Genomic DNA, 22,522 nt, shown 5'->3' on the forward strand with positions numbered 1-22,522 from the left:
CATGAGATGGCTGTGGTTCAGTGTAAAAGGTTTAAGCAGGAAACTGTTTCAGTTAGATATGTTATGTTGTTTGTTGACTATGTTTGAAAGTATGCATTTGTAAACATATGCTCATCTTTTAAACCCACATCCAAAAATACATTATGGATGTATTTTTTTTTTGTATATGTATACATCCATCGTTTTGTTTTTGTTTTGTTTTAAATGGATAACCGCTTTGGCGCCGAGGAAACAATATATGTTGCAAGGACAGAGACAGAGGTTAGCATTGGTAGTGAATGATCACAATGAGTAACCCGACAAAAAGTGTCACCTGAAGAAGCTGAAATGTACCAAAAGGGAATTTCAGCAGAAAGCATTGCACAGGACACTCAGGAAGTCTCGCCAGAAGCTCTTGTCCCCACATTTCCTTTCACCTTCTACTGTCTCCTTCTGCACTGTATGGAGGCCAACAAGTGAACAATAAAACACTTATAATAATCTAATTCAGAAAAACAAGTTGAGGAGAGAAAAGAATATCTAATGCAGCAAGTAAATATGGATGAGTAGTCCTGTATACTAATTTGTCTTTTTTCAAGTTAAGAAGGACTTAGTTTGGTTTTAGCTTTAAGGAACTAAATACCAATTTTAAAATTTCATCATTGCTTTTTTTCTGGAGCCAGACCAATCGCCACTACTGGCGAATAACACAAATAAATCGGTATCCGTATATATGTTGGCCCATACCAGCCAACGTGAAACCCTGTTTTTAGGGAACATAATGCAGAAAAATAAGCCTGAGGTAAATTAGAAATTGTTCTATTAAATTCCCAGTGAAGTTTATTGTTTCAATGCATTGATGCCAGTGTGGACAATAAAGTGTAAAATATCCTGCCTCCATTACATATATTTTGGAACAAATGTCAAGTGTGTCCATATACACTCTAGATACAGTATCAATTCAGAGAATATCTGCAGATATAGCAATGTCAGATTTTTCTTTTTTAGTCCCTCATATTAGTATCGGCCCTAAAAATTAGTTCCAAGTACCAGTATCGGTCGAACTCTACTTTTTCCTTAATATTTAAAGATGTCTTTAAAGTAGCCTAAGCAAAACAAAAAGACTGTATATTGTATCCTTAAAATCCAGGACTTCTGCAGTGAAAGGCACTTGTGAACAAATAGGAGGTGTGGTTTACAACCTGGAGTGGGGTGTTCACTCTGAAAGTTTAAGTGAAACCTAAGCTTCTGACCTTATCTGCCCATTGCATGCCCTATTTCTAATTCACGAAAAACGCAAACCAAGCACAGAGGCAGGAACTCACTGACGTGCTGCCCCACATCCATCCTTGAGCTGATAAAACCCACACCCACAGGCCGTCTGGAGGAGACAGTAGCGGCAGCGTTGGGATTTTGCTCACGTGATGTCAAGGATTAAAACTCGGTGGGATCAGCTTGGAGGAGACAGCCGCCCCGAAGGGCTCGCTCCATTTATGCTGCTCTACCCCTACCCCAATTCACTGGCACTTTAAATTTCACAGTACGAACTCCTTTGTCGAATATATTCATACTTCTGAGCCTTTTCAACTACAACATGTCTTTCTCTTTCTCAGGCAATCAGGTGCTACCTGGGCAGATGTGGGCCCCTGGAAGAGAGAGCTGTCAAGACCGGGACTGTTCAGAAGAACTACAGAGAGATGCCTCCTTCCTCCCCCACACAGCCTCCAGTGCACCCCCTTAAGCCGTCCTATAACGCCATTACATGGCACATTCGTCTGAAGATCAGGAGAAATGAAGCCCTGGGCAACAGCGGAAATAAGGTAGAAGTGTGCATCAGGGGCGCTCTGCATTTCACTTTCATTGACCCTGTGTTTGTGTTTGTTTGTAGTTGTGTGTGTTGTGTATATGCATAAATCAGTCAATTAGTATGTATTGGTGTTACTGTGTGTGTGTGTGTGTGTGTGTGTGTGTGTGTGTGTGTGTGTGTGTGTGTGTGTGTGTGTGTGTGTGTGTGTGTGTGTGTGTGTGTGTGTGTGTGTGTGTGTGTGTGTGTGTGTGTGTGTGTGTGTGTGTGTGTGTGCCATTAATGGAAGAAGAAAGAGAGTTAATCCTCCAACTACAAAGTAACACATTTATTAATCCTTTGCTTTAATCCCGCAGACCTGAGGAAGCTTTGGTATCTCGCCTCAAGGGCAGCTGGGATGTGTAGGTATGTGTGCGTGGATGTGTGTGTTTGTGCGTTTAATGGTACGTGTCTGCCATCCCTCATGTGTGCGTGCGTGTGTGCATATTAGAAACCGCAGGGTTTGAAGTCACAGGCAAGACTCCTGTATGTGATATACGCCTGCACTGGTACTTAGTATGTTCTTTTGGGGTTAACATTACAACAATAAAAAAGCTTTCAAGATGAAGTGAGCAGTAAATCTCCACACGGGTCCCCATGAATCGAGCTAATAAATGCAGCAGGAGCACGAGAGGAAGTCGGTTCCCCGGGTTGCCAGGGTCTCACGGGTTCACAGGATAGAGTACTTCTGATCAAATCCCAGACCAAATAAAGCATATATTGGGCGGTGATAGTGATCACAGTTAACAGGTATATGGATTTTGAAGCTGCCCCATTAATACCGCATGTTACAATGTGTTACTCCTCTTACACTGGAATTAACTGAGTTTATATTAAAGCAGCAAATCTTGTGGAAACATGATCTGAGGAATGTCATCCTCAATCGAGTGGCCCGTCACTCCTTTTTTTTTTTTCCTTCATTTCCTGACTCTTTGTCGCTACATTCCTGCTTATTTAAACTGATCTTAACTTTTCAGCAAGTTTAGGTCTTCTGAGAGCTTTTAATTGCCATTCAAAGATTGTGGTTGTCTGGGAAAAGAAACAATGTGGAGTGGCTCTGTTAAAAGTTTTCAGGTTGAAAGCCTGTCACAGCCTGCACAAATTCGGGATTTGTTGTTGACGCACACACACACACACACACACACACACACACACACACACACACACACACACACACACACACACACACACACACACACACACACACACACACACACAGACTCGTGCGTGCTGTTTCCTGTACAATGGACGTGGTGTTCTCCTGCAGCTAGCTATCCTGAAGCGGGCGCTCACCCATCGCTATGATCTCTCTGTCTTCATACGCCTTCAATGCCCCACTAACAGAGCACCAAGGGGCCGGCTGCTGTGCATAAGTGAAGTGCTAAAGTTGTATTGTTGCATGTTGAGCAGGCTGCTGCTGGTGGTAATGGTCCTGGACCTCCAGACCCCTGTTGTGAGAGTTGTAAGTCTTGCTATGGCCCATTAAATGGCTGCTAGTAGCTCTCTCACTCCCCCACACCACAAAATGAACATAATGCACGGTGTTGATGGGGTTATTAATCAGCACAAATGACTCAATGATTTCTACTCCAGGTTCTGAGAAGTCTAGTGGCTCACACTCTGCTTTGCAATGGAAACTCCCCTCCTATTGGCAGGATACTCAAGACACTCAGCTCACTGATAGGGAGGACAGAGGTAAAAGCCAACAACCTAAATTACAGACGTTATTATTTTTCCTGGCTAAACTAACTAAAAGCATCTGCAACATTTTGCCTTTTAGTTTTCAGCAGTAGCATGAAGTCATCAACACCATATTAGGCAAAAACAAAACCATTCTGTTTGGACATCCAGCTATAGGCACAGTGATTGTTACTGCTGATATCTGCTAGTGCGCCAACTGTACCTGCTGTTCACTGGTCAGCAGCTACTGTTGCATTCAAACCTAAAAATGTTCTTTTATGTTATTCAATTGAAGCAGATTAAACCTTATTAAATGAACTTGATCAGCTAGTGTGTTTTTATCTGCAAAATATTAACATTTGACAAAACATTTTATTCCTTCTGGAGTTTTTTTGTTTTGTTTTACTATGCCTAGTTTGAGGTGTCACTGTGATAGCAAGAAAAGAACACCTTGAACTACAACATTATGTACCTTTTCTTGAACCTGTTCTGCTCTGTTTAAAAAAAAAAATCGACTGTGTTTGCGCTCCTCTATAGCAGCAAAAGGGGACTGTGGAGGACAAGTGATAACCGGCACTAAGCATCATAAATGACCTTATGCCCCCATCAGACTGTAACAGCACTACAGAGGACCAGCTATGGTTGTGGAGCTACTGTAGAATTTGTTCTATAGCTGTCGGGAACAAGGGAATTTCCACCACATGAGAGCAGCGCTCCGTTTGACACTGGAATGGGGGAATTAGGAGATTTATGATGGTCTGAGGTCACAGAGGGAAGCAACTGAGAGCAGACCCATGCCTCCCCTGACTCCTCACAGTGCTTTACAGTCTGACAGTCTGTGTCATCTCCACACCCACACACACACACACGCACCCACACACACACGCACACACACACACACACACACACACACACACACACACACACACACACACTAATAAGCCAACAAATACTGACAGAGACGGTGCAAGTGATAACTTTCATTACGGCACACATTGCATTTTACTTAAATTAATCTACTAACACATGTTAAATTATTGAGCAGTTTATTTAAGATGTGACAGCATTGCAGAGTTAAGTTGTATTGTTATACACTGTAAAACAATTATTTATTATCAGTTATAGCCCTTTATTATTTAGTTTTTATATACTTATATGTGAAACATTTCAAACTTCTTATTAACGTCCCCTTTTTCTAAGTGCAACTTTAGTTCCTACCTGCTTTTGTTGTAGAAGGAGAGTTGGTAGTGAGACAGCCAGTGAGTCACATGTGCTGCAGTGTAATTTGAAGCCTGACAGAGTGAAGTCGGTCGTATACTGTCGTGCCGTGTTGGGGATGATTAAAGACGATTATCCAAGAGAAAACTGTAGCCGTCTTAATACCCACAGCCGAGAGTCACTAGAGAATGGAACCCACCAAGCAATCAATGTAACAGTCATAATGGTGGAATGCATGCACACTCACAACAGCAGGGATACTTGAGGAAGGTACAAACAGACATGTCTGTACTTTTAATGGTTCTCAAATACATCACACTGTGCATTACCAAGCTCCAAACTTTAATATTAACCACATGGCAAACTTTAACTTTACCCCAACATCAATCTAAATTGTATTATAATCGTAATCCTAAAACAAAGTGTTAGTCCTCAAACTGCTTTTTAAAGAAGTGACAGCTGTCAGAAATGTCGTCCCTTCTTGAATATCAGAACAAAAACTTGCAAAGACAAAGCCTTTACAATGTCACACACCTGTACTAATGTGTTTCATTTTACATTTCTTCATGTTTACAAGTAAATGATACACCACATATGGATTTGGTCTCTCTGTCGCTCCCTCCCACTAAACCTCCGCCTCCGCTGGCCAGCAGACAGAGCAACTGAAGGAGCCTTTTGTCCTGCCAGCACAGACGGAGGAGTTCATAGGAAATGGTGGGAGGGCAAACAGACAGACACTGGCCGTCCTATGTCATTAGTCGCAAGCCCGCACACGCACTTACACACACACACACACACACACACACACACACACACACACACACACACACACACACACACACACACACACACACACACACACACACACACACACACACACACACACACACACACACACACACACACACACAGAGTGGCATAGTCAGTGTGTGATATTATATGTCACAACACTTTCCTTTTAAACACCCATATTTCATTCTGTGACAGGCTTAACCAAGTACCCCCGACCCCTCCTCTCCACCACCACCTCTTCCTCCTCACAAACACTCACAGGCATGCACTGTTTTTTGGGGGCCAGCTGAAAGAGTCTGGGGAACAAAAATAATGTCTCTTCCATTTCTGTAAAGCGAAAGAGGCCATACGCTTCATTTCAAGGTGTAATCCTGTCTGATGAATATCAGAAATAACAGAGCTAACATCTCAGTGATTAACAAGATGTAAGTAATCGCAGTTTAGAAGGGAGACAAATTACATAGTTGTGGAAAACACCCTCTTTTTTCGCTGGTTTAATTAAGCTTTCACATTACTGTCAAACTGTATTTCACATGTTCAACAGTGGGTAAATCAGATTTTCTTCCATCCTCTCATGACATCCTGTTATTAAGTGAATTCTCCTGGGAACACCTCTTTCATAACTTTCCATACTGTAGCATCCCAGGAATGTTAATCTACCCTCTTGCCTGGGAATGCACTGTCCAGGCACCTCGCCTCTCCACAGACAGCTGGCAGATACAGCAGTGGAAGTGTCTCGGGACAGGGTCACTGATAGTCTTCCTCCTTAACCTTGTTTCACAGCCCGCCTCCCTCATTTTCTCCTCCTTTTTCCCCCCACACTGTGTCCTCTTGTCTCTTCAGCCCCTCCTCAAACCCTTACTTCCTTTCTACTTTCCTGCAGATTGTGTTACTCTCAGCCTCACTGCCTTACAAACACAAATATGCAGGAATGCATCACGTTCAGTCACACTGAGACATCGTTAGCAGACCCTGACAATATTACCCCCCTTTGATTGATCATGTGCTTCATTTAGAGTGAGGGATGTCTCCAGTCGGTCCCCTATGTGCCTTTGGATTGTATAGGTGAGGGACACACCGCACCTATGGTATGGAAGAACTTATAAATCTGTTCACTGGAATGATGCATTTCTGTGAAGGCACATGGAAAAATCTTCTCTTGGATGTTGTTAGTGGAGAGTGATTGGTTTTGCTGCAACTGCCATAATAAATTTCATTCCAGTCAAGAGACCTAGATGTAGCTCCGAGCCATCTTGTTGAGAATATGTGAGGTTAGATTTGTGAGAGAGAAACAAGAGAGGGCAGGAAGTGAAATCTGGGATCGGTGCGTTTAACATCCCAAAATTTACCGCTTATCCAAAAAGTAGTGGGGATAAGAAAACCTTGAAAGACCTTGTCTGGAAGGCAAGATGGATCGATGGGGAACAGGTGCAGGAGAAGAAGGTTTCCTACACATATTTCATCAGATGGAATGCACTTTCAATTTTTCAGCTTTTAAAATGACAAAACAAGCCTGTATTTCTTCTATTTCTAGTTTCTATGTCAGCATTGGGAATACCAGAAACGTCCTAATATCTAGTCTAGTGTTACCAGACACAAATTCACAGTGTGAATAGATGAACTTGGCCACTTCATTGGGAATTATTTCAAGTTGTTTCATCCTAATGTCAGTACACCGTGGGATAATTTTCTAACTACTGGAGCAGCCTTCAACCAATTAACATTGATCACCATATGGGCCGAAACTCTATCACCACAGCTGCAACGACATTTAGAATAAAACAGTTGACTTCGACTTCATCACACTTAACCATGGACACTGGTCCCTCATTGGTTGGCCTTTCAGTGGGGCTGTGAAAACATTAACGTGAATAGGAGTTCCAGACTATTATCACAGCGAAGAAAACTGAAGCTGTGATTAATAGTCTGGCAGAGCCAGGATATTACCGATCACCTTGTATTTTACACCAGGTCCATATCATTCAGGGAATTAAATACAGTTGGAAAAATGCACCTTTATCCTTATCAACATGGTTTACAGCTTTTACACCATGTTTCAGGTATCCAGAATTTTTCCAGGTCCAAGTTGAGTTTGGGTTATCTATGATGAGCTTGGCTTGTTTAAACAACTTTTGCATTTGAGGCCTGGTTCTCTCTGTGTATATTTATGAGGTACTTAATCAAAGCTGGAATCAACACAACATTCATATGACCATGAATTTCTCCCCTGTTTTTAATCCCTTTGGAAAGCGCAGGGAGCCAAAGTATGCCCGTGTGGAAGTTTGACCTGAAAAGGTAACGGCAGTGTTCGTGCTGAACTGTCAATGCACATGTAAACACACATACAGCACCAAACTGCTGCAATCTCATGCTTGCCCTGCGGCTGACCTTCTTACATGGAGTCATGCACCTAGCTCAGGTGCAACATCCATACTACATGAATGCAGTCGCCCGTATGTGTATACGAGCACGCACGCACGCACGCACACGCACACACACACACACACACACACACACACACACACACACACACACACACACACACACACACAAAACGATGGGCAGAGTATTCACAGAGGCTCAGTTATGGCAGTCGATCGCACATACATTGACTCCTCATGTGTGTATGACATCTCTTTGTCAGTCCACACCATCTGTGGTGTAACTAAGTGACGGAATTGATGCTGGAAGGAAAGTGGTTTGCTTAGAGGAAAAGAATATTGCTATTTATATTCATACAGGGAAATAATGTACTTTTTGTGACACATAGCAAACAAGCTATGTTTTATATTCTTCATTATATTAAAACGTTTTTAGTTTTTTGGGGTAAAACTGTACTTTAAGTTGTGCTTTCAGTGTTCTGCTGGAAACTTTTCAACAGCAAACAAACAACAAAAACTAAAAGCAGAGGTTCACTGGCCCCCGGTATTCCCAACAGGCACATAGGATATCTGTTGACGTTCAGCTGCAAGACAAAGCAACCACATCAACGAGCAACCGCAGGGGTTTTTACAAAAATTAACTAACAGGTTTATGGCTGAAATCACAAGTTCAGTGTCCGACCTTGTTAAAAAAATGTAAAGGCCTCCTTGCAAAGACTTTTATAACAGCATTTCACCAGCAAAATGATTTTCCAAATGCATAAACAATTATTTTCACCAGAAATGTTTTTTTAATTTCCTGACACAAGAGATATACTCATGAATACATTTTTGCAAAGAAAACCATTTCTTCATCCAAGACAAGCAAACCTTGGGGTAGTACAAGGTTTTGTTTTTTTGGGTCATTATACTAAGAAAAAAAGGCATCTTTCACTACTGTTTAATTGCATGAATGAGCGTCTGAGTCACTGTCTTTAACACACACACACACGCACACACGCACGCACGCAAACACACACACACACACACACACAAAGATCACAATGCTGAAAACAAACTAAACGACTAAAATACTTTATCTTAATTCAGTAAGCTAGACTGCACACACTGCAGAATTTCACCATAATTGCAGTAATTTTCATGCCCCTACACAACTGTTCTCTGCCAACCAAAATTTGATGTCATTCTAAAATCCTGCATCTTGCATTGCAAATTGGACTTGCGCAGAAAAGCAGGAAAAGTCAAGTTCAATAAAATGGAAGTGCAGCCTTAGTTGGTCTTTCTGAGGGGCTGATGATACTCTGCTGTTAGGGCTGAATAAAAACAGGACAGTTTGAGGAATTGATTACATGTAGAAGAATAATCTCTTTTATGAGTTTCTAAATCAACCATTCATTTATATCAAGCAGATTATAATTATGTGAGAATCAAAAATTGTGTGTGGGAAGACTCCAAATGTTCTCTATCCTAAAGATATGCGAAAGAGACTCCCCTATTCATCTTATCTAAACGAGAAGCTGGAAATAGCAACGCAGAGCCATTCCCTTTGAGTCCTCTCAAACCCGTGACGCGTCAGCACTCGTCCAACAGTGACGAACCCTCGCCTCTCTACCACTTGCAGTCCATTGTCTTTGTCTGCTTTTACAGCTGACACTTTCTTCTACTGCTTTACCTCCAAGCTGTTTACACATTATTACAACAGTCATCTCTTTCAAAGTTCATCAATGGGCATATTAAAAAGCGAGTATGAATGTGTAAGCTGAAAATTGCATCAATCAAAGCCTGGACAAGATGAGGAAAGGCTCATTTGCACTCCAAACAAAGCTATTAAAACACTGCTTGGTTAGCTCGTTTTTTTTTCTCTCTCTTTTTCTGGCGTTTGCCCAATAAATGATCACAAAAAAATTGGTCCAAGAATGTACTCACCAGATTAGAAAAGGATAAAATCCAGTGGTACTAACGTCGAAGACTAATCCAAATACATCCATTTTTAGGAGTTAATGGACAAATCATTTCAAACATAAAGAAGTCAATATGATTTACTAATAATGTTGTTTTTCACTTGACTGCCAAATGAATGCCATTAGTCAAGGCGTCTGAGTCATCACTTTGAACAGTGTGCGAATTCGAATTATTCTTTCCTGCCTCCTACACAAAATCTAATGGCCCACTCGAGCTTTTCAATTAAGACCTGGCCTTGAAATTCACTGTGTGAGGAGGCGTGGTGAGGCTTGTTTATTTCTACACAGCAGCAGAACAAAGGCTGAGTATAGGGCGCTTTTCATCAGCGCTCAGGCACATGTATCTGAAATATTCTGCTTCTCTGTGCTGGCGGCACTTCAGAAACCTGTGATTTTTTTGTGGGGAGTGTATTTGTGGGCAAGAGTAATAGATGAGGAGGAGGAAGAAAACTGAACTATTTCTCATTTTTGTGTCCATATGTATGTACGTTTGTTTTTATGTACTGCAGATGTAGAGTTTTGCTTGGGCTTAAAACCGAGACACAAAACTGACTGCAAAAAGTCTCTGGCTCCATAGACTAGCATTCAGCTAGTCTCATAAAGTTCTCAGTCAATAAAATGTTTCCACGAGTTATCTCTGTTTTGCTAGCTTAAGTCGCCCCTTCTTATTAGATTTCTGGCCATCCTTCTGAAAATTATCCTGCCATTAATTATAAAACAAGCTTAAAAAAAAAAAATCTGTGTTTTGGGGGGCGTGTCTGTTTGACTGACAGGCCTGTAGTGCAGCCGGGTTGCGGCTCGGCTACGGCTTTTCACCTAAACTCGAGTACATTTCTTCCTTTCACCACAAAACTGCCATGCAAGGTGACATTAAACCGACGTTCAAAAACCTCCCACTTTCCCACTAGCTCATAAAGGCACCATGGGAAGAGGGATGTTCCCAAATGGGAACTCTCCCAACTCCCAGCTGCTTGAACAAACGATAAACTAGCTAACAATTCCAAAACCTCGTCATCTAATCTACTACGGTCAAGCTGTACTCTGGTTGTGCCACATGTATTGTATTGCTGTTGTACTGATACGTCATTGTAGAGGACAGAATTCACAAGCAAGAGAAACTCTTCTGCCTGTTCAGCATGAACAGCCATTACTCCTGCTGGTGACTAGGCATGTTTACACTTCTAACACTTGCTCTTTGAGATGCTTTAACACTTTCACTTTGAGATGTTGATTTGGAGGCATGCACCGCCCCTACCAAACCCCCGACAGTGATATCCTGCTTGGATATGCCCTCAGGGCCATGATATGAATATAAATGTGAAATTAATGTAAGTCTGGCACGATGGCATCTCTTAGATGTATGCAGATTCACTTGAAGTTGCTCATTCAGTATGTACTGTTGCAGGTAGACCTCAAGCTGTTTGTTTGCTCAATTTAACCCTCCTCAGCTTCGACGGAGGAGGACATGTTCGTAGACATAAATATATAGACGGTAAAATGTGTCTGAGTCTGCTTAAATCCCTAAATTGAATATCAGTGCACTGTCTGTAGTGTGTGATGTTATTTTAAATGCTGTTTGCAGTAGAGGAGGCTTTGTGTATTGGGGGATAAACACCGTGATACCAATTCTAAACTGGCCAGGCATGGCAACAAGAAAAGATAAAAGATTCATTACTATGGACAGTGCAGTTGGAAATAAAAGGGAATCCAAGGAGGGAAACAAGTCCTATTACCTCCATTATGTGTTTTCTCTTGATGCAAAGTTGTAGTTCACTATGAACACTGACTTTGAACTGGAGGTACTTTACATCAAGGCACTCTTATGCAAAGTGTTGAATCGCATATGACAAGGTTGAATCAAGAACACTACTGTAGTTCCTGTTTCACTCTCACTCTCCCACACACTCACTTCCTCTTGGTGATATCTTTATGCAAATATCTCATGAATCCTTTATGTAAAAGGCCACGAACAGGCCACAAATGCCTTTTATTACCTACCAGCTCACACGACAATGTTAAACCTCTCAATTAACATTACAAATTGTTGAAGATGACATAAGGGTCGGCAAATAAAGCCTTGTTTTATGCTGAAAACTAAAATGCAGATTCAAACCCAAACCAATTATGTAACAGGATTTCCCTAATGCTGTGATTTTGATCTAATCTAGTAATATATCAAGTTGTGTAATTACATCAACTCTTTGCAATAAGCTTGAAATGAAATGGTAAAGACTAAAAACATTTTTTTTTAAAAAGATATCTCTGCCAGTCTGTGAAAACACATACTGCAAGACTGAAACTGCTCTTTCAGTTTAATGCCCAGTTCTGATCAAACATTTGCGATGCGACAAAACCGTTTTTTTATGTTGCAGGGAAAAGTTGCATCACTGTGAACTGGCCCGTCTCAGGTTGACTCAGGCCAGCTCATAGTGTTAGCTCAGCTTTTGAAGACATCAATAGGCAGTTTTACGGTATGTACGGTAACTTCACCACTTTCAACAGCCAATCAGCTCATAGCAAGTCCTGAAAAGTTGGCAGTTAAAAAGGATGTCTAGAGCGTCGTTGCTCCGTAGATATTACACTATCTCGTCTAGTTGCTTTGGTGTAAACTAGAAGGTTCCCAAATGTTAAAGACTGATGAATTGCAAGTAGTTGAACGTTTCAAATCACTTCATTGTGATTCTGTGGTCTAAACTGGCCTTAAAACTGCTTAAAGGTGCTATTTCATGTTAAGACTGAATAAATCATAATTCTTTTTGACACTTACATTCAATGACTGCCAAAAATGTGGACTCAAATGTGCAAAATGTTCAAAACTACAGGCAATTGTTTTGATGTGTTTCCTCTCCATAAAGCACTTAATCTCACTTTGTACTGATACTAAATTTGATACTAGTATTTAGTTAAAAGTATCAGCGCGAGAGTTTAAATCTAATTAAGCAATAAAAAGAGTTCATGACTTTTTAGAATTTGAATAGCATTTGTCTTGTTTTGTCACTGGACTTCTAATGTGTTTTCTAAAAAGCCCTTTTTTGTTCACTATCTTAAAACTCACAACATTCCCTCCCGATAAAGTCTCCAGTTGTGAGGAGAAATATTATAGACTTCAGGTTGTAAATATAACATCTCTAAATGAAATATGAATCTCTAATCTCCAAAGCGAGGAGAGCGGTGTGTCAGAATGGATATTGTGGAGTGTCCTGCTGACTTATATTGGTGAGCAGCTGACATTAATGGCAAGCTGGGCACCCAGGTGTGGAATATGGGGCTAAGTAACTAAATTGTGATGAATGACTTGCAGGTTTTCTTTGCAATGTTTCTTTTTAATGGTGGAATGGTGGTTTGCATCGTTTCTGTTCTCAATCCTTTGCTACTGTACAATAAATACAAACAGGAGAGGACATTCCCTGATGTTTTCTATACATCTATGATATTTAACTGACCATGTCACTAAACTCCAGCACAAAAAATGTTTCCATGTATAAAATAACATGAAATTTTCCTTTATTTCATGTATGTTGCAAAGTTTCAAGGGTATGGTATAGAATTAAATTCCTTAAGTAAAAAAGGCAGAGACCAATACATTTCTCCATAGAGCATAACGCAGTTGAGAAACTAGACATTTTCTATTTTGATTAGGTGACAACTCAGTTTTTTTTCTCAGTTGGAAGAAACTCTGCTATAACATCTTTTTCCATCGACTCGTTTTGACCTCCTGAAAGCAACAAGTCAAATCCATTCATCCATTCAGAAGGGATTTTCAAAAAGTTAGAAATCACTAAATGGAGCAAAAGCAGATGAAAGGTCGAGAGGAAGTCAGTACACTAAGTGAATTATAACACCATTACAAAATAACTGCTGGAGCAGACTAAAACGTCACTGATGGTGTTTAACAGTGCGGATATGTGTGCAGGGAATTTTTCTTTTTTTTATCAACTAAAATGTCTCCCATAGAGTATTTTATCCCTAAAGTGGTAAAACCTTTTAGCTCCAACTTCTTTCTTTCTTTCAACTGGGTGTTACAAGATTTCTAGACACTAGAAATCAATGCACAACTAACACATCAGAAATGTAACAGTGGGTAATATGGTGAGTTTTTTGTTTTTTTAACTAACTTAAAACCTTTCACCCTCTGTGCCAAAGTTTAGGGACTTGGTTACACAACAAACATGTCACTTCTGTAATAAAATTGCTGTTTGTGTCCATGGTCATGTAGCTTTAATATACCCTTTTAATATTGCCCTGTGTTTCTTTTGTGTCCTCTGTCAATGCTTTTTATGTCATATGTGACGCACTTGGAATTGCCTTGTTATTGAAAGGTGCTATACAAATAAATCTGTCTTGCTATGCCTTGCCTTTCTGGTCCTGTGATGCATTCAATTTTTTAGTCAAACTGAGGTCACATTCATTCAATAAAGAACTAATGAGTTGTTTGTATATTGCACCAAGATAGATTACTCAGAATTAAATGCTTTTAATGGTCACAAATTAACGTGTCATTATAAATAATAGCTGCTTATTCTGAAGCTCACAGTGACATACATTCTTCCTTTGATGTCGATAAACTACAGAATGCATGCCAAAGGCTGTTTCAGTCAAAGTCAAAAATTCAACTCAGCCATTGTGAGACCGGGACTGGAGCTGGAACAATCAGATTGTTGAGGTAGTCACTTGAACAGGTCCTTCCTCTCCAAGGAGCCAGTCCCACACCGGAGGGAGGACAAAGGCGGATTAGCTGGCATACCATCCCACCCGTCTGGCCTCCACATCAGGACCAGACCCTGAGGTCCACAGATCCTGCCAATTAACTTGTCACTCACTCTGCTCTTTTTTCCCTCACTGAGACTTCATGGCTTCATTGGTGAAACAGCTTAAACCCCCATCATAGCCCAAGTACTCCGGTATGTCATTACTTTTACACAGAATTCCCATTAGGAGAGACTTTTGTAAAAAGAAAGGCTTGCAAGTGCACCAGTTGTCAGGCTTGGCTCAGTCAATTAGAGTGGTTGACTCCTTGTAATATTTAATTCATCCAGGCTATAATAAACACAACATCCTCCAACCTAAACAACCTAATAGATTGTTTGGCCCTGCTCTGATATGACCACACCAGCAGCAGGAGGTAGGTCATAGATAAACTCCTGTTGAAAAATGAGGGGCTGCACAAAAACAACTTGGTTCGTTTAAAGGAAAGAGTGTGGTTTGAGTCAAAATAAACACTTTGTTAGGGTTAGATGACTTTTGTCGTTATGATTGCCATAATATCTACAGCGTTAGGTTTATGGAACGAAATGTGATCATGAAAACAATCAACTTGGACTTTGAGTTTGAAACAAACAAACTTTTGTGTTGTTTTAAACCATACGCTACACATATTTTACTTCTCTATATTTACATCCCCTGACTTCCTCCTTAATCCCCTTCAATTACTACGACCACTAGAGGGCCACTGTATGTTCCTGGAAAGTAAACATTTTGTATTTCGTTCGGAGGCATCTGGCATCAACTGATGCTGTCTCACATGACCTAGAGGTCCCTTTACAACAAAATGTAACTCTGGGTTGCAATCAGCCTCTTGCACAAACAACCAGTGGGGTTATTTGTTATGGGAGGAAAATGATACACAACACATTATGTGTGCCTTTTCTGTACTTAAACTTTTTTAAAGGATAACAAAGTACATAACACTTTTCAGCTGAGAACTTCAGAGTCTCTCAGGGGCATTAATAATGTCTATTAGAGAATATAATTAATTCAGAATTAATTCACGCTGTAATTAATCTTCCATCATCAAGGTCTCCTGCAGCAGCTCGACGTAAGTAGATATCATATTTTTGATAAGCAGGTATAAATCATCTGCCAGGGGCATGCTTTTCCTGACACTTATGTTGGTTCCTCACACGCGAACTAAACCGTGCCTCCCACGGAAGCAGCATCAGCTTTGATAAATCTCATTAGCCTTTACTCTGCATGCTCATTTGCATACGCACTTGTGTTGTGTTCACCAGCCTGGGGTTTCAGAGCATCTATAAATGGATCTGTGTAGTGATGACCTGATGAGGGACTTTTTCAACTCCATAAAGCCGTTTGTCACTTCTGTAAATACGACTACAATCGAATTGTTTTCAAACAGTAGAATATTTGGTAAATCTATCACACAGTTATTGTTTTCGGTTGTTTTATTTATCGTTGAACACTGCCAAATTGTTTAAAAAAAGAAAATAACATTTCATACAGAAACAGCAGGTCGGACTGCGTCTCTCTGGAATCTGTTGTGCTTTGGCACCCGCCTGAGCTCTCTCCACAAATTGTATTTTATCGTGTTATTTCTCCACCATTCTCTGATCAAGCTGAGCACTCTTCAGTTATTCATTCAGGTCAATAGTATGACAGCATATATGATGCAACAGGATAAATTGTACAATCATGTGCAGGAGCTTTGGTAGATGTGACCCCTGCGTAGTAAACAGTGAATATGAACTCCATTAGTATGAGACTATGTTTTACAGAATAGAAAGACCTGGGGCAAGACATTTATAAAGAGGTCAGACATCTTATTTCAAATGTCATTTTTATCAGTAATATGAGCATTAACACCCGTGAGAGAGCGATGATTGTATTAATGATTAGGGTTTCCCCTTGCTCTACATGAGGTTACAGCAACATCTACGGCAGGGGAGGGAGGGGGGATTTGAATATATTTCCAGTCTGTCTTTGTCTCCGATATTGTGCTGCATTCAGTTGGAGGCTGTACATACATGTTGAGTCGTAAGAAATGTTTTACTTTGACTACATCAGGAGCTAGTCTGCCACTGTATGGCACACGTATGACAACACTGAACCAGCCCTATCTTTAATCCCAGCAACGGCACAGAAAAAAAAAAATAATAATAATAATTGCTTACTGCTTGATGTTGCTTTTCAGAGGTACCATGCACACTCAAATGACAACCTGCTATCTCTTTGTATCGTAACACTGTATTTTGACACTGACATTAATATACAGGTATATCCTGATTGTCCACTAAGGTTGCCCCTTTGACTCTCATTTAGATCAGCATTCAACATCCACTGCTTGTAATTTCATCTGTACCATTACATCATGGGCGGTGCTGCTTTTTTTTTTTTTTTTTCCACTGCAGTAGCTTAGTAGTTGCAATATGACAGCACAGAGCTGCTAGTCAATTTTTCTAAATAAATAAACAAACTACAATATCACATGAGCCAAACAACAGTAGCCTGTTCATGTTGACATTATCAACACAACAGATATAGCTACTATCTAAGCCTACACATACACAGTGGGATTGTTTTACTCTTTTAACCAGGTATACTGCGGCATCTAACTTCCCCAACTGACCACAAATGCACACAAAGACAAACACAAACACACACACACACACACACACACACACACACACACACACACACACACACACACACACACACACACACACAAATAATGGAGAGGAGGGTATATAGCCTACTGACCAATAGATGTCACATCTATCAAAGCACGATAATACATTTGTTGTTGTGGTTCATGGCGAAATGCATCTCTAATGTCTTGCTCAATCTTTGTCCTACATGTACATTCAAACCATGCATCCACGGTGAATTTATGTCCAGTTATTGCTTTGTGTGACTGGAATGACTGCATAGCTTTAACCTGGTTTCTTTAAGAAATCAGCCACCCGTGTGAGCAAAATATCTGCAGACAAAACAAAAAGCACGGTCTGTGGTCATTCTGTACTCGAGGAAAGCGTATAGTTCATACCATCAGCGATTGAATGATATTTGTAGACTTACCACTTGGATTTAATGTTGTACTTGCTAAAAGTCAATAGAGATAATTCTTAAAATTATCAAAGCAAGTTAAATATATATATTTGTTCTGTAAAATCTATTCTTAGTTTTCATTAAAAAAAAGCCTCGGGTAGCTTAGCGGTTGCTAGTCTGAATCCTGCTGTTGCTATGGAAACCACCCTTCACTGCCACATTAATACATATTATTTTGATTCTTCCATTCTGTTTTCACTGCTGAGCCAGCGAATACAGTGAGCAGAAGGAGACTCTCAATAGAAACATTGATTCTTTGGTCCTCAAATACACTTCAACTGTTTTAGCCCTGTGCTGACAGATAAGGCAACGGTTAATCTGCAGTCCTTTTTTTTTTTTTTTTTTTTTTACCTTCACCATGTTTTGTTCCCACAAGAAAGACCAAGAGGAAAAGTCTCTCCCTTGTTTTCCCGTGTTGGCAGTAGTGCTTGTCCAGCTGGACTTACCCCAGCCAGTCGAAGCTGTAATATAATTTCATATTGATTTCTTGTTGACCTCCCATGAAGCAGTCATCATTCTGTAATGTGCTCCACACGTCTTCTTAATGAAATCAATAGCCCCCCTGCCAAACAGAACTCCAACAGGGCTCCCTGGGAACTCAGTACTATTACAGTGAGAATGGGGAATATTTGTAGATTAAAGATAGTATTTTCACGGTCGTGGTTTATAATAGACCACAGCTGGGAATATGCATTTTATAATATTTGGGATGTTAAAAAGATACATATGAGGTGTGCTTGTCCCATGTTTATGAAAACTGATTTTCACAGTTTAAAAATGACTGTTCACTGGTTATACTAAAATAATTTAGTTGCAGAGATGTCAAGTCAATAGTGTTTGTATTTTGTGTCAAGTGTTAGCAGATTGTGGTGGAGCTGTTTTTCCAGATGCGGTCAAACTTGAATAGTTGTGGGGTGGGAAAATATTAATCCTCCAAAAAGTTTACAGCTTCATAATCTTCATAATCCAGATATGTTGTCAGCAAATTTGCCACATCGAGCTTTTCACCATGATGGAGTCAACAAACGCAGGGTCTACCACTCTAATAACACTAGATTTTGACAGCTTCTATACACAGATTATGATTTATGCAACAAAATTGCTCCTAAGGAATTGTAAACACTGAAATTTCAGATTGCGACTGGAGGATCATTCATCACAGATGCTGTCACACTTTGTTATGTCTGTTCCTTCCTATTTAATATGACAGGGAACTTTCACAAGGAAGAATAAAGTGTATATTACGATGAAAAATCCTGTTGGCGGGAGTCACTAAATCTGTCAGCTCGACATGTGCATTGCATTGTAGTAATGTTGGTAAATCACTAATCCCCTATTGTGCAGGGAAATGGTGCATATCAGGTCGGATGGTGGGGAGGTGACTTAAAGGGTTTGGGTGAAAACCAATATTGTTCAATGTATTCTTGCAGAGGTAACCTTCCTCTGAATAAATAAGGACTGTGATCAGCGGAGCAAAAAAAACAATAATAATAAGCCACGAGCAAACACATGATCACACACATGCGAAACACCTGCACGGTGCATGAAGGTGATGGAATTGCACACTGTGCATAAATATGATAATATCGCCTGTGCTATTGGAATAACAGGTAAAACACTGTCACTCCAGTTTTGCTTGTTTCATTTCAACATTTGCCTTCTCTCCTCTGGCCTGTGTGTGATGTCCTTTAACGCGCTTAACGCCCACCGTCTATTTGGATGAGACTGCTGTCTACCAGCGACAGCACTGTTGTGGAAACTGTCAAGGTGACTTTTGCACATCCGCCCCGATTTGCCAGTGGCACTAGCTAAGCCAATGTTGACTGTGGGGCTTTTCCACAGTTTAATTTTGAAGAGCTGCTTTGGACCTCCACCAACACAGCAAAACACACCACACTGCCCTCAAACCTGAAGTGGGCGTGCTGTTGCAGAGTTGGGTTAGATAGTACTCTCTGGGTATGTGCACATTGTAAGGGTTTCATTTCAGGCACTTTTAGGATTTCGCTTATGATGTACATGTACATTATATGTGTGAGTTCTGAGTCAGAAACAATGAAAAGACATTAAAAAGTTGATTAATTTAGGTATGAAGTTTCTCCAAGATGGCACGAGTCTCCCCGGTCTATCTTTACCTCTCTCCACCAACATGAGGTGATCAAAGCAGCTGCCACGGAATACTTTTTTTTTTTTCTAAATATTTTGAGGTTTCAGCAACACAAAGGATGGTCACATAATAATCACTTAATAATTGCACAACCAATATTTTATAGACTAGGTTTAACCTTTTTTTATTCCAGTTAACAAATACGTTATTTTATATTATTCCACTCTAAATACATTTCTGTTTGATGGTGGAGTGGACAGAAACTGCATTTAGACTTTCATATTAAATATGCATATAAAATATAATAAAACAGTAAACGAACTAATAAATGCATAACGTAATCTAAGTACATTAAAAAGACTCTCTTCTCGGTTGGAGCAACTCTTGACTACGACCCTGAGGATGATGAGGCAAAAATACAAACTCAAACAGTGACTGAACCATCTTGACAAAAAAAGGCATAGCCACATGAGAGCTTTTCTTAGCTGTCTCTCTTGTGTCTTTCTCTTGTCACACAAACCATTACGCACCAGCTAAGGAAAACATGCTCTGTGGAGTTTACTGATATCACATTGCTCAGTTCAGTTTCCATCCTTTCCGTTATGTTGAAACACATTCAGTCATCTCTGACTTCCATTTAAATCCACTAAGGAACGCTGAGGATGTTGAGACATTTACACTGTGGCAGTTGAAATGTTACCCTTTTAAAAGTGAGACAATGTGTCTCTGAGGATGGAGGAAAGACAGTATGATGAGGGTACTGGGCTGCGGAGCTGGTGATTGGTTGTATACTCAAAGGGTAAGAGATTCCTTCAACTGGAGTGCCCAGAGGAAAGAGACTAAATGTCTGATGGGGCTCATTATCAGATAAAGACAGAGTTCTTCCCCCATGGATTTAGAAAGCTGAACTTTTACAGTCTCCCTAACAATTAAAAGTTTTATCAGGAGCATCTCACAACACTGAATGTATTATGTAAATAGCCTCTTACTACTGTTACACTGTATGCTAACAGCCTAATGTAAAATTCCTTATTCCAATTTTCACAGGATCAATCACTACAACTGCCTTGAGAGTCTAAAGTTTGTAATGACAAGACAATGACAACACCGACGCTGCTCGCGCTTTATAAATCACTCTGGATGAGAGCATCAGCTAAATACTTTCAATTTAAATGTAAAGTACATTTGGTGTTCATGCACAGTGGTGTGTCAGCACCTGCAAAAGGAGAGTCATGGTATAGCAAAGAGCCACTGTAGGACTCCAGGACGCACGGCCCTGATACATTAAATGAACAACAGCAGAGCACTGGCATGTCTGACAGAGACTGATAACATTATATACATGTCCGTCACAGTCATGGCTGCTTGAAACATAAACGTATGTGTTACTTGGCTTCAGAAGTATCAGCCCTTGCAGCAAAACGCTCTAGATTCGCACTGGGCCAAGACGGGGAGATAGAGAGAGAGAGAGGGGGGGGGGGTTAGGGGGGTGGGGCGGGTTGACAGGGAGGGATGGGGAGGGATTGAGGCGGAGGGAGAGGAGTGAACGCGCAGGCGTGAAAAATGAAAAACAGAAATGGTGTTGACGGAATAAGCTCCACAGAGGATGGGACAAACTGTCTGCACACCTACTGAGTTCCCCCCCAAAGACAAAGACATTGTCTTTCACAGCAAATTCCTGCATCCTCAGCCATGCAAATAGAGACACGTACCATCAAAGTATTCAAACATTTGAGGCATGAGGGAAAACGAGGCACTTGTACAAAAGCTACATAGCGCTACCTATGCAAACAGTATTCTACACCGAGCCATTACATGGAAACAAGCGTGTCCGATTTACATACGTACCCTGTACACACTTTCAGGAATGTGGTGATAAACAAACGCAATAGGAATAATTTATTTTTCAGTAAGAGGATTTTATTTTTTTTATTTTACCACGAACATAAAGCAATTATAACAGACTGCCTGCAAATTGGGTGTCAGCCAAGTATCCCCTGGACACCACAGGAGAGATAGAAAGAGGGGGAGAGGACGACAGAATGGGCAACTGCACGGAGAGTGAGGGAGTGAGTTTACCATCCGTCAGTAACAGAGGATAAAGTGAAACAGATGGAAAAGAAGAAAAGAGAGGCAGCACATCATAGAGAGGAGGAGGGGAGGGGAGGGGGAGAAGCAAGCGAGGAAGATGGACAATATGAAAATCCTTAAATCATTTCTCAAGATTTTTGCTCCAAAGGGAAGTGATTCCCTGAGATCTTACGGCGGAATTTTTTACAAACATGAGGGAACTACAATACATTTTATTTTTTTTTAACTTTTCAACCCGTCTGCAGGAAGTAGAGTGCCCTTATCAGCCTACTTGTGCGCTTAAGCCAGTTGTTAAATTTGAGGTCAGGTAGAGCTGGAACCACGAGAATAATTAGCCTGTCCACTATTTCATAATAACAACAACAACAACAACAACAACAACAAGCGATTCAGAGCTGTCACTATACACACACGAATGCAGTGAGATTCCATGATCATTAGCCATTTTTGCATATTGCATGTATGCAGGGAAAGGATATATAGCACACTGTCTTTCACTGAATAATTATTTCAGGCAAGTAAAGAGAGAGTCAGCCAACGAATGTTAGAGAGACTACGAGAGAGAGAGAGAGATTACGCTCTTTGCTGCTTACAAGGCGGTGTGTAGGAACCCATTTAAAAATAGGCTAGCATT

The sequence above is a fragment of the Brachyistius frenatus genome, unplaced genomic scaffold, assembly GCF_029030835.1.
Source record: "Brachyistius frenatus isolate BFR_SWC_R1_liver_20210118 unplaced genomic scaffold, ASM2903083v1 Contig_41, whole genome shotgun sequence".
In the NCBI taxonomy this organism is placed as follows: domain Eukaryota; kingdom Metazoa; phylum Chordata; class Actinopteri; family Embiotocidae; genus Brachyistius; species Brachyistius frenatus.